Below are 14,871 nucleotides of genomic sequence, written 5' to 3'. Positions count from 1 at the left end.
GCATCATCTAGAGCTTGCACAGAGACTGAGGACAGATAATACTTGCAGATGCTCCGGGAGTTGATTGTAGCAAATCCCAGTTCTGCTGCTGCCAGAAGGACTCATTTGGTTTAGTGCCCTTACATGCCATCTGCAGAATGAGACTGGAGAAACCTGGCATGAGCCCTCTGCCACCCTCTCTGTAAGAAAGAAACTTGTGAGTAACTTCAGAATAGCTCTCTGGCTTAAGAGAACCGTCTAATCTCTGAAATAGCTTAACACTGGTTCAGCACCCAGCTAAGAGAAGCTTTTTAGAAACCTAAAGCCATACCTCAGGATGGCCATTTGCACAAATGTGTGAAATGGTATTGCTTTGGTGAAAGACTTAAACATCCCTTCAATAACATAAGAATAGTAGATAATCAGCTTTGTCCAACAAGAGAATAAAGATACTCCAAAAATGAACAGATGACACTTTTCTAAAAGAGATCACTAGCATTTCATCCGGAAGTCTAGGATTTGAGTTACCCAAGAATAAGTTTTCTCACTCAATAAAAAAGCCAGTTGAGAAGTACAGGAGGGGTCTACCCTTACTGTTAGGTTTCTGTAACTGGCTGCTCATTCTGCCATTCTCATTCCCAGAAGACAATCTGATAAGAGTATACGACTAGGTAGAAGGATAGAATGTGATAGTTAGTCTGCATTTTGCCTTCTAATGAACAAATGTTACAATTATACCTCCTTGTACTATATTCATTAGTAAATGATTGGTATTTAAGAGTCAATGCTGTATTGTGTCTGATTTTGTATAAATAGAAATTGAATAAGAAGGGACTCAGGAGTTACAGTGGTGAGTGGTAATAGTGCAGTCTTCACATCAGGGTTGCTACTAGGATGCTAAGAATGAGTTGTAGCTCACATGGGTCACCCAGCTCTGATAACCCTCCACCTGCCAGTATATGAGCAAATTGGAACTGTGGCAGAGTACAGAAAGAGTGGGGGGTGGGAAATCTATGCCATGTCCATGCTGTCCTACAGCACACAGTCCCCATAAAAGATGTTTAATTTGATAATCTACACAAAATGAATTGGACACTTCAAGTTGGGTGCCATCCAAAGATTGAAAATGCCTGGAGATGTTGTGTCAGTGAGAACAGAAATAATGAAACAGATGCAAGAGACATGATGGGAGGATTGACAGAATTTAATATGAACTGGAAGTTGAATGGAAGAGACAAATTAAGGATGACTCTTAGGTTCTGAGATTGAGGTACATTTTGGTATAATAGAAAGGCCGTTGTATTGGGGATGAAGGAGGCATGAGAGACTAAATTTCAATCATGGTCTTTGCTACTGGAGTTTCAAAGCTTGCTTTGTCACTTAGGTAAATTTAGGCAAATCTCTTCATCCCTTGGGGCCTATTTTCTCTGCCATAAAATGCAGAGATTGGGCTAACTCATATTTAAGATCCCTCTTGCCTCTAAAATCTTTATGATTGGGAGAAAATCAGAAGCACAAAAATAGTAAAGTAACCAGATTCTTAGGAGCCAAACTTCAATGTTGAATTTCCCAAAGGGAAATTGAGGTTAAAGAGGGAAAGCAGGCTATGGAGGGGAAATTGGGAGGGAGAGCTGGAGAATCCTTGCAGCAGGATGCCATTCTGTAAAGCATTCTGTAAAGCAGAGCACTTGATAAAGGCAGGTAATGACTTTGCACTCAAATTGTCATCAGGCTTAAATTACAGGAATGTATTCATTAGTTTCCCAGAAAATGAGAGAACTGGATTGGAAAGATTTATATAAGGTCTTTTCTCTCTTCCCTTTCCCCTTTTATGTGTGTAGTTGGGGAAGGGACTGTAGGGAAGTAGGGGAGGGAAGCAAGTGGAAGGGAGGGACAGAGAGAAATAAAATCCATTTTTGAATAACATTTGCTTGGATCCATTTCCTTTCTTTTTGATTGGGGGAGGGGAAAATGTTATCTCATCATACAGGGAGGTCCTAATGTGAAAACTTCCTCCTTGTTCCTGATCAACAACTCATTTATAGCTTAGTCTTAGATATTAAGATCCAGTGACCAACGAATCTGGGGCTAGGCTTGGATTCTAGTCTCAGTTCTCCCATTTCATTTCATTTCTTGGTGCCTCAGTGTCCATCATTAGCAAAGGCAGATAATCTCTAACACTAGCATCCTCTTTGTTTTTCAGTCAATCACTGGACCTCCATATCTTGCACTATAACATAAACTCATTAGAATAAATGAGTTTCAGGGTTTCTTTTAGCTTTAACTTTCCTATGCTTCTACTCACTACAATTAGCATGTGACTAGATGAGGTAATATATGCGAATGGGTTGAGAAAATATAACACCTTATACAAATATAACAGATTGTTAGTACAGTGTTTTTTATAGACTTGAATTTTAATTAAACTTTTAACTGCTTATGGCTGCTTGAATTTTTTTCTTATTATTGATGTTAATTTGTGTTTAACTAGTTAGTGAAAGTCAATATTAAAGAGACTTATAAATAGCTTTTTGCTCTTCAAGACCAGAATATTTTCTGCCCAAAGGTTTTGTTATTGTGAATGGGACAATCTGACAAGTCATATTTCCTTTATAATAAAGATAAGTTTCAAATGAGATTCAGACTTTCATTAGTGATTTTATTTTTTCTGCCCTCATTTCTTCTTAGTTCTTTGCCCTCATCTCAACCATGGACTTTAAATTAAACTGTGGCAAATCTTTGCTTGACTGATTTGGAGAGAAGAACCAGGGCCCTTCTCCCCAGGCATATTTGCCCAAAATCTGGCTTTAACACTGTCCTCTCACCCAAGCTGATGCCTACTATACTATCTAATTTCCCATCTTCCTTGGTACCTTCAATCTGACTGACTCCAGTGAAGATGTAGAATACATTTGTTACTGCCAAGACTAATTCCTAGTGATATTTCATTGCTGTAATTATAGTAAATTACTCTGCGGGTTTATCATTTTGATTCTTTATTTTAAAGTACCATTCATAGCCACAGGATAAAACCATCATATCTGTATTTATGGATGAAATTAATGAGTCACTTTGTTATAGGCAATGATAAAGTAAGAGGTGAAAAGAAAGTATAATCATGTTAGGGAAAAGACAAAGACAAATAAATTAGGCAGCATCTCAAAACACTTCCAGAACTTGCCTTTTGCATGCAATGCACTGAGCTCCTTTTGGGTTCACAGAATGGGAGTTCATCAAACTGTTATTAGGACAAATAGCAGACACTCACAATAAACACAATTGTGCTTTTGACAAGTTTAGTTAAACAGGTTACCATTTCATTCTGGTTTTCAAAGGCCACTTTCTCATACACAGGTGCCCCAGCAAACTATGCCACTAAGTCTTTTATACTTTTAAATAATGTGAGTTTATTGATGGGGAAAATTACAGAAAATGATGATGTAAGAGGCTGCAGGCTGAATAAATAAAAAGATACAGTACTGAGCAAAAACATCATCTGAGGAAAAATAGTCTGAAGATGAGGCAAGGAGTAGAAATGTGTTTTCAGCTAAGGCACAGGAGACATGGAATATAATGGGAGAGGAAGGAAAGAGTTGATTACAGAAAATGGGAGGAAAAAAAAAGGCATCTTGAATTTCCAAAGAACAAATGAACTGGCAGAAACAAGTAAAAATTTGAAAGTACATGGATTAACAGAAACTAAGTGACACATTAGAGGACATCCTTGGTTCAACACTAATCTCCAGTAATCAAGCAATAAGCACAGCATTCATATTAATTAGAAGCTGGGCATGAATCTGAATTGTTGCTCACAAAATAGGCTCCCCAAATAGATGCCAAATTGATTGTACAAATATGGTGATTTCCTTGTTATATAAGCAAATCAATCTCCCTACGCCCTAATAGTCACTTTTAACAAGGTTTCTACATCCCACATCTGTTAAGGACCAATATTCTTTTTACCTAGGGATCCTTCTTGGTAGTGGCCAATAGAACACTTGGGAGCAAAATTCCTGTCCCCTCCAAATAAACAACACATTTTTACTTGAGAAAGAGAAAGAGAGACATTTAATAGGGGCCCTAAAACACATGGACTATCGGGGGAAATTACTGGCTTAGTACAAACATACATATCAAAATTACTCCTTTACAATGAGACTGGAAATCTTAACAATGATCCTAAAAATATACAGAACGCAATTATTTCCAAAAGATGCAATGTATACCGCTCTTGGGCTCATCCAGAGCTATCTTAGCAGAGGACATGTCAGGGATATTCAAACTCCTAACAAAGAAAAAGAGAGAAGGAAATTAGAAGATTGATGGTTATTCCTTTACATGCTGAGAAGTCTGCTATCCACTATTGCTCTCAAAGAAGGAGACAGGCCACAGTATTTCTTATTGCTCAATTTCCCAGAAGAGAAGAGAGACAAAACAAAAACAATCAAAAAGTCCTTATTGTCTCTTGGCTGTGTAGGTAAGAAAAAGTATGAGTGCCTGTTGCTAGACTCTTCAGTTCAATAGGAAGGAGAAAAAGTCAAGAAGGAATGTTCTTCAAAGATCTGTGTCTGAAAACCCAGTCTACCACAACTATTCAAGTTTTAGCATTTAAAGTATCTAAAAATCTAGATCCTTACTAACTTTGAAATATTCTTAGTATCTTATTCCCCTTCATATATTCTGATCAAGGGTCATGGGTCCCCTTAATGTTTCATGGAGAAGACACTTCCTTTTTTATGTCTGAGCATTATTCCTGTATGACTTTCATGTATGGAACAATTTTCTTCTTCCATTCTGATTATTGGATTTTCTGGCTCCCTTTAAATCCAAATGAAAATCTCATCTGCTACAGAAAACCTTTTCTAAATTCTTCATGTTTTAGTGCCTTCCTTCTTATAATTCTTTCAATTATGTTAATCATGTTAATATAGTATAATTGATTACATATAGGTGATGGTACATATTCATTTGTTGTCTTCCACATTAAATTGTAAGTTCCTTGAAGTCAATAATTTTCTTTTTCCTTTTTTTTAATCCATCGAACATAGCATAATGCCTTGTCTTTATTAAATGCTTAATACAAGTTTATTGACTAACTGACTAATTGATTAAATTTTGCATATCCTCTTGGTCATCTTCCTTATGGCCAAGATCTAATTCAGCTCAGTTTTGCTCTTGTTTAGGCAGCATTATATATCTTATACATTACATATCTTCTACATTTTATTCAAGCTGTCACATGTAAAGATCAATGTTACCCGTTTGTGTGAAAAAAGAGTTGATTTTGAGTTAAATAGGTTTTGCCCTGTTCATGGTTATGAAATTATCTATTCAATCTATTGAAATAATTCATTGAGAAATAGTTTTAAATCAAAAAAGTCTTTCTCTCTTTATAAATAAAAGTTGTCCCTTTAATTTGCTTGAACTGAAATAATGGGTATCACCATTCCTCTATAGCTATATATTTTGTTTTGTTTTTAGTTTTTGTTGTTTGTTTTTGCTGAGGCAATTGGGGTTAAGTGACTTGCCCAGAGTCACACAGCTAGGAGGTATTAAGTGTCTGAGGCCAGATTTGAATTCAGATTCTCCTGATTTCAAGGCTGTACTCTATCCATTATGCCATCTAGCTGCTCTTGTACCTGACTGAAACTAGGAAAGGAATGAGAAACTCTTATATCTCCTTCCCTTTCTATGAATCCCAAATCATTAAAAGATGGGGGTGTATGTCATTCAATAATTTCAGATATTACTGAGAATCATTAAGCTTGAAATAAAGTTCATAACATATTCTCTTTCATAAATTAATTTTAATAAAATTGCTTTTTTTTTCAAATACCCAACTTATATTTCTACTCTTCCTGGGCAAGCATAGGGGAAGGGGAAAACCCTTATAAGAAACGTGCCAAATCAAACAAAACAAATTCTCATATTGACCAAGTCCAAAAATGCCTCGTTAATGTGAATAATGTTTATCACTGCTCCTCAGGAATTAGTTGCTCATTGTGTTGATCAAAGTTTTTAAGTTATTCAAAATGTTTTCATATCTTCCATCATGGGTTTATGATAACAATCATTATGCCAAGTGCATCATGTATTAGTAAAAAAAAAACTCCTAACCTCTCCAAGCTTAAGACACTCTTCTCAGAATTTCAGAATATACCTGTCATTAGATCACAGAACCCTATTCTATGTGCAGGTCCAATTTTCATAGGGACAGAACAGTGAGCATTAGTCTGAGGTAAGCTGCCTTTAGTTCCAACCTAAGAGTTGGGATTCAAGACAGTAAACAGAAGATAGTATCAGAATTTCATTTCTGATCAGACATATTTGGAAAGATTTATTTGGAAAAGATAGAGCATAATAGCATCCACGTCTCATGCCCTCCTTTGTTCCTGTTTGTCTTCCTCTGACTGTTCTCTATAAGATCTAACCTCAAGTGTTTAGAGATATCTTCACTGTTTTTATTTAGCTGTAGACTGAAAGGTAACTTGGTAATACTATTTGAGGAGGTTAAATATCCATGTGAAATTGTCTTTTCTGAGGTTTATCCTAGACTTCACAGACCAAAGTGTACCTGAGTGATCCTTCTTTCACATGTAGAGATTTGTAGCAAGGAAAGTAGACCATGGTCTCCAGGTATCAGGAAAACAACCAGAGATAAACAATATTCTGATATAACCAGCTTAGACTCTGGTTGAAGGAGCTAGGAGACTGGATGAACTTTTGAGCTCTGACTACTCCCTGCATAAAGTAATTAATCTCAGAGATGTAAGAAGAGGGCCTTTTGTCTATAAACAATATCAGAAGATTAGAGACAAAAAGTCTTATCAATAAGTGGAGCTATCAATCAAAAAAGCCTAGTAAATATGTTGTCTAAAACTTGTTAGACATCGCCTATTCTCCTGGAGAAAGGAGAAAGACACACCTACTAAAAGAAAATTCAATTATTGGTAAAGTCCTAAGTGCAATCACAAAGCACCAAAAGGATTGTAGTAATTGAAATCTATATTTTAGCTGGTTTGCTTCTGATTTATATTATCTTAAATATAGGGGAATTTCTTTCTTTTCCTCAGTAGTATTTTATTTTTCCAAACATGCAAAGATAGTTTTCAACCTTCACGTTGTGTTTAAAATTTTTCTCCCTCTCTCCCTTTACCTCCCCAAGATAGCAAACTATCTGAAATAGGTTAAATATGTGCAATTCTTTTTTAAAACTTTATTGTTGTTTTTTTTCTGGTTATACATGTACATTCATTTTTTTAAAATACACATTTCTTTATGAATCATGTTAGGAGAGAAAAATCAGAACAAAAGAGAAAAACCATGAGAAAGAAAAAAGATAGAAAAAAAAGGGAACATAACATGTGTTGATTTACATTTAGTCTCCATAGTTCTCTCTCTGGATGTAGATGGTGGTTTTTCTACCCAAAGTAGAAATTTTGATATTGAGATTGCCTTGGATCACTGAACTGTTGAGAAGAATCAAGTCTTTCATAGTTAATCATTGAAAAATCTTGCTATCAATGTGTATAACATATTCCTGGTTCTGTTTGTTGTGTTCAGCTTCAGTTCATGTAAATCTTTCCAGGCCTTTTTAAAATCAGCTTTTTCATAATTTTGTAAAGAACAATAATATCCCATTACTTTCATATGCTATAACTTATTCAATCATTACTCAATGGATGGGCATTACTCGTTTTTCAATTTTGTGTAACCACAAAAAAGATCTGCTACAAATATTTTTGTGCAGTTCTTTTAAACATATTTTCATATTTGTCATGTTATGCAAAAAAAAAAAATCAGACCAAAAGGGGAAAAAACCACGAGAAAGAAAAAAAAAAAACACAAGCAAACAGCAACAACAAAAGATGAACATCCAAATTTAGTTTACATAGTTCTCTTTCTGGATGAAGATGGCATTTTCTATCCCAAATCTATTGGAATTGCCTTGAATCACCTCATTGTTGAAAAGAGCCAAGTCCATCACAGTTGATCATCACATAATCTTGCTACTGTGTATAATGTTCTCTTGGTCCTGCTCACTTCACTCAGCATCAGTTCACAGAAGTCTTTCCAAGCTTTTCTGAAATTAGCTTGTATATAATTTTTATAGAATGATAATATTCAATAGCATTCATATGTCATAACTTATTCAGACATTCTCCAAATGGTGGGCACCCATTCAGTTTCCAATTCCTTGCCACTACAAAAAGGGCTGCCATAAACACTTTTGCATACATAGGTCGTCCTTTTCCTTTTTATGATCTCTTTGGGATACAGGCCAGGTAGAGATACTGCTGGATCAAAGTTCTTTGCACAGTGTGATAGCCCTTAGGGCATAGTTCCAAATTACCTTCCATAATGGTTGGATAATCTTACAACTCTAGCAACAATGTATTAGTGTTCCAGTTTTCTCACATTTCTTTTAATATTTATCATTAAATTTTCCTGTCATCATAGTCAGTTGAGAAGAGTAAAGAGGCACCTCAGCTTAATTTGCATTTCTTTAATCAACACTGATTTAGAGCATTTCTTCATATGACTATAAATGGATTTAATTTCTTCATCTGAAAATTGTCTGTTCATACCTATAGGGGAATTAGTGTATTCATGAAGTATGAGAAATGTACATCTCTAGGTATAGTAAAATACAACAGTAAAAACAGATCTAGTCTCTTGTCCTAGCAGAGTTGGCTAGCTGGTCACTTAGAGTGTGTGACATATCCTAAAAAGAAGAAAATGTGACCCAGGTGGTCGTATCACAAGCTAGCATAATTCCCTGAATACAAGTCATATCTATTACTCAAATGCAGAAATGAATTGGTTTCATAGCCAATGCTGTGAGGAGAAAGAGAGAACTTTCTTCCATAAGTCTAGCCTTGTTCCATCACCATGGTTTCATCATCATAAAAGAAAAGTTAAGCTTAAATCGGGAATCAATCTTGAATTTTGATCCAGAACAAGGAAAAAGAAGAAAAGACAGAAAGAGGATGGAGGAAGATAAAGAATAGAAGAATAGATACAAAAAGAAAAGATAGAGAAAGGAGGAAGAAGACAAGAGAAAAGAGGAACAGAGGAAGAAGAAAAGTAGGGAGAACAGGGAGGAAGACATTGAGAGAGGAGGCAAAAGGGGAAATAAAGAAGATGAAATAGAGGAATAAGAAGAGATAGATCCAAATAATACCCCAAGCTAGGATCAGAATGAATTTGATCTTTAAGATCAAAAGAAGAAGTATAATGCAGCTCTTGAGTCAATTGTTGGCAGTATAATATTTGCCTCTCAGAATTGTAGATCTGACCCAGGATGGAAATTTGTAGGTAGACCTGAAGTCCCTCCAAAGCAGAATAGTTGTAGATCCTCAGCAATAGCCTTATCTTTTCTGGTGCTTTCTTACATTTCCTGATGGAGGGAATCTCACAGGATTCTCGTTTGGCTAATTTTAAATGTCTCTTTCTCTTTAATATACCAGTTTTTACAGCCTTCACAGCTGTTAATTAATACAGACCTCCCTCCCTGAGCAGCCACGGGTGTCTTTAGTAAAGTTATAGATTTTCCTTCTCAATCGTCCCAGAGTCACCCTCAGGCTGTTAATTTGGGCTATTAGCCGTGGGTGATTTCAAAGTCTATATTGATAATGCTGTGGGTGTACTGGTTGCCTGCTGCAAAGGGTTTGAGTAAACAGAGCACTGTAGAACATTGGAGTGGGAAAAGACCTTAAGGATCTTCTAATATAGTTTTCTCATTTTATAGAATGAAGAAATGTAAGACCAGAGAGAAATATTTTATCCAAAGTCACATAGCATATTATCAGCAGATCCAGGAAGAGAACTTGATTCCAGATCTCCTCACTCCTAGGCCATTGAGTGCTTTTCTCCTACTTTATGTTTTCTAGTTAAGCTTTTCACTTAGCTGTTAAGGGAGGGAGGAAGGGAGAGGGGAAAGAAGGAAGAAAGGAAGGAGAGAAAGAAGGAAGGAAGGAAGGAAGGAAGGTAAGAAGGAAGGAAGGAATGAAGGAAGGAAGGAAGGGAGGGAGGGAGGGAAAGAGGGAGGAAGAGAAGGAGGAAGGAAGGAAGGACAGAAGGGAGGAAGGAAGGAAGGAAGGAAGGAAGGAAGGAAGGAAGGAAGGAAGGAAGGAAGGAAGGAAGGAAGGAAGGAAGGAAAGGAGGGAGGGAAGGAGGGAGGAAGGAAGGAAAAAGGGAAATAAAGAGAAGAAGGAAGTAAAAGGGAAGAGAAGGGAAAGGAAGGGAAGACAAGGAAAGGGAAGACAAGGAGAGGCAAGAGAAAGCAAGGGAGAGGAAGGCAACGGAGGGGAGTCAAGAAGTCCTGAGTTCAAATTCAATCTTAAACACTCACTAGCAGTGAATACATTTTTACTAAGAAAACCAATGGCCAATATGGCCCATGGGGTAATAGAGTCAGAGATAAATATCAACAACGATAACAACAAAAAAAAATAAGATAATTTAAATAGAGAGCACAAATGTGATCAAAATTTTGTTTAATCAATCAAAAATCAGACAGCGTATCAAGCTCCTAATATGCTAAACTCTGAGATTATAAAGAAAAAGCAAAAATGCTATCTACCTTCAAAAACTTCACTTTTTAATGGAATGACCCTTCCAGACTTTGTAGGTCACCTATATAATGAGACCCTGGAGGAAGATTTTGATGGAAGATGCATTCACGATTTTTGCAAATTGGCCCAACACCAAGAACTTCTCCCTTCCTTTTTTTTTTTTTTTTTTGGTCTCTTTGTGTTCCCCTAGAACTTGTACTCCCTAACACACAGTGGGTATTTAATGCAAATTGACTAACTGAGAGCAATATAGTTTTCAAAGAACAATCTGGCATTTATCTCCCCTTATGCTTTCTCTTTGTCTATAAGAAATTTTTTTTTCCATTTTACAAGAAATTTCCTTCTCTTTCTGAAAAAAATAACTTTTGATCTTCTTTTCAAGAAAAAGGGGTATAGGCCTTGGTCCTTTGTCCCCTCGCTACTAACTCCATCCCTCATGAAAAGCTGCTTTGTGATGAGAGTAAAACTCTGTATGACCTGAGAGAGTCCTGTAAAATTATGTAAAATCACACACAAAAAAGTCTCTTTTGATCTACAAAACCAAATGGTCTTACATCCTCTTGAGCAAGATAAGCTTTCTTGGGGGAAGTCACAACTCCAGGCAAGATTTCACATTCACCTGAGATTTCCCTTAGACTCATGCAGAAAATGGGTCTTCAGAAAAGGACTCTTTGCAGATCACTTCTTTCTTGAGAACGATATACCTGCTACGAGAATCTTTGAATCTTTCTTGGTGTTTCTTTAACAATAATGCTTTTTTTTTTTTTTTTTTTTTTTTTTTTTACCATAGCCTTTCTGTATAGCTAATTCCTTGGCTCCTAACCCAGGCCTTGGAGAACAGAACCCCACCCATTCCTGCCTAATCTATCAGTTTCCTCATCCCTCATCACTTTGTAATGTGCTTATATATAGTCAAGTGATGTTCAGTTCCAGAGGTAACTAACTGTGAATCTGAATTTTGTTATACACTAAATATGTGTCTTCAGGCTTCTATTTTAAAAGTTAAAGTATAGAACCCAAGTAGCCTTGCCAAATGAAAACAAATAGATGCGTGTGTATATGTGTCTATCTGAGTTTCTATCTAAATACTGCAGTTTCAGCTTCTATTGATAGAAACAATGCTAAGAGCAAGACTTGTAGCTGGTCTCTGGGATGACTGAGAATGCCTGCTTGACAGGTACAAAGTTTTCTCACATAATTGCACTAAAGCACTTCTGTTGTTACCTACAATTACTTTTCCAGGGTGTGGTTGTCCCTTGATATAAAACTGCTATTTAATCATTCTGGTGACTTTTAATCATATATAGAAACAAGTACTAAGGTAAGACCTCAAGACTTTCCCTTCTTTCCTTCCTTCCTTCCTTCCTTCTTTCCTTCCTTCCTTCCTTCTTTCCTTCCTTCCTCCTTCCTTCCTTTCTTCCTTCCTTCCTTCCTTTCTCAATGTTTAAGATACTGTGAGCATAATACAAGAATAGCCAAGGTTTAGGGATGGTCCAGTAACTGTGATTCTCTTACACTTCCCACATTATATTTATTTTTAAAAAATGGATTTATGCTTGTAATGAATAAGAGGTAAGTCAGTAGCTTTCAGGAAGCCAGCAAACTAAAGCATTTCCTATTTTCTTTCAACTTACTGTGAACTTAAATTCCTTTTACTCAGCCATTTGGATGAAGCATTTATTTATTTTTGATTTATAAAATTGTCCATTCAAGAAATGTGCACTTTGGGTATAAAGCACATTACTAAAAAACGTCCAGGAAACCACATAACTCCACAGCAACTATTAACAATTGGAGTAACCTGTATCTTCATTCTTCTCCAACTGATCAAGGAAGGGAATGTGAAAAGATGGATCCAGCTCAGTGTCCAAAAAGGAAAAAAGTTGAGGAATTTTTCTCCTTAAGCCCACAAATCCTCTTACAGTATTTTCAATGTTTTATGCTCCCAAGACTTCATTCTTGAACAAATAAAGACAGAGGGAAATTCCTACATCATCTTGCACTTCCCCTGCCCATCAAAAGTTTTTTTTTTTAAATATTATCAATGGCATAAAGGATTTTAAATTGGAATTCCTTTGATTCAAAATCAGGATTCATTCAGGCATCGGGTTATTGGTTGGATTGGCATGGAAAAGACTCAAAATGAAAATTTCATTTGTTAGAAGGAAGATTTTCACTTTATGTAAGGAAGCACTTTCTAACTTTTATTCTAGTCCTATAGTAGAATGGAATTCTTTATTTATTTAATATTTTCCCCCAGTTGCATTCAAAACAATTTTTTTTAAGATTAATTAAGATTTTTGAGTTCTAGGTTCTCTCTCTTATTCCCATCCATAATTAAGAAACCACATATGAAGTTGTAAAAACATTTCTGTTTAAGAGTCAAATTGTGAAGGAAAACATAGATCTTCCACTCTAATGAAAATAAAAACCCTCAAAAAAAGAATAAGTAAAGTCATTTACAACTGGTCATTCCAGAATGTTGCTATTACTTTATATACAGTACATTTCACTCTGTTCATGGAGGACTGATGGAAGGGAATTATTATAAGATAGTGAGTTCCACAATTCTATAGGTGTTTGAGCAAAAAGCTGGACAGTTAGAAGGGCTGAAGTACAGAAGATTCCTGCACTTGCAGGGAGGTTGGATTTCATAATAATGATGGCCAAATTTATATAGTATTTATAAATGCTTTACATAGGATCACATTCCTGTAGCACTTAATAATAATAATATATAACTAAAGTTTTTAAAACATTTTACATATGTTAACTCATTTGATTCCCCACAATAATCTTGTGAGATAGGTTCTATTAACATCCCTATTTTACAGACAAGAAATTTGAGACTTATAGACGTTTATGATCTGTCCAGGTTCATATAGTTGGTAAACATCTGAGATGGGATTTGAACTTGGATCTTCCTAAATTCCAATCTCCTTTCTATCAACTGTACATTCTGATTGCCTAAATAAATCATCATTAAGATTTAAAAGAGGTATTGTTTGTGTTCTGTCTGATAATCACATCAGCCCTATGAGCTAAAAGAAAGTGAAAGTTTTAGATTGTTTTAAAGGGAAGGAAACTGAGGCTCAGAAATGAAACTACTTGCTACATATCATGCAACTAGTAATAACAGTAAACATTTCAGTTGCTCCTTAAGACTTGGAAAGCACTTCACATATATTATCTCAATTTTTTTTCTAAAAAGAATCATGTGAGTGAGATATAATTATTGTTCCCATTTTATAGACTGAGACTGACAACAGGTTATAACTTATCTATTATCACATAGCCAGTGCCTGAAGTAGGATTTGTATTCAAGTCTTCTTGTCCCAGTTTAGCAGCCTACCTACTATCACTACCTAGGAAATATCAAAATTAAAACTGAATTTTTTTATTCTTTTTAAAAGTTCCCACAGTAACCAAAACCAGTTTCTGCAAACAGTGAGTGCTCCACAGTGCATCCATTAATTCCCCTAAGAAGAGAATGAGGTAGAGATGAGGAGGCACAAATTACTCCTACTCTTTGTTTTCTCCACAGATATTAACAAGACTATTTCTTTAATCTTTTTAGTTGACAAAAATAATCTAACAGGGGACTGACTCTGATCAGGCAAGAAAATTTGTATTAGAATGAAAATAACAGTCTGCTTTCCAGAGAGAGGATTGTTCAAAGATCAGAGGGTTCCTGTCACTCTGAAATTCTTTTAAAATGTGGTAATGATGTGTCTTGTATAAGGGGCACTGGGGGATGGCCGTCCTTTTCCAACACATTTCTCTTTATTCTTGCCCTTATGATGAAAGCAATATGTAATCACCACTCCTCTAGAGTTGAAGGAGCCTGAGACTTGGAGTCCAAAGCTCTAGATTCAAATTCTTACCAGTATTTCCTCTCTATATAATGTTGGTCAGTTCAGCTTCCCAATCAAGGCCTCAATTTCCTAATTTTTAACATCAGTGTGTTGGATAAGATGATCTGTAAGGTTTTCCACAATGACTCTCTAGGTTATTATGTTTTAAGTTTTCCTCAGAAAGAGATACCTTTCACACCAGGCTGACCTCTCCTACAATCAGGTCTAGACCAGCAGAGACTTTCTCTCATTTTCCCCTTATTTTCATCTCCCTGTCAATAGGTTCCTTTCAATTTGCCTACAAACATCCCCATGTCACCTCAATCCACCAAAAAACACGTTCATTTGGTCCTTCTATCCCCACTAACTATCACCCTTATATCTCTCCTTATATTTCATATCCTTGAGAAGACTGTAAACACCTTGAGGGCAGGGACTACCTTTTGATTTTTTTTGTATCC

The sequence above is a fragment of the Antechinus flavipes genome, chromosome 2 (genome assembly GCF_016432865.1).
Source record: "Antechinus flavipes isolate AdamAnt ecotype Samford, QLD, Australia chromosome 2, AdamAnt_v2, whole genome shotgun sequence".
Classification (NCBI taxonomy): Eukaryota; Metazoa; Chordata; class Mammalia; order Dasyuromorphia; family Dasyuridae; genus Antechinus; species Antechinus flavipes.
The sequence above is the reverse complement of the archived record's forward strand: the minus strand, read 5'-3'. Positions refer to the sequence as shown.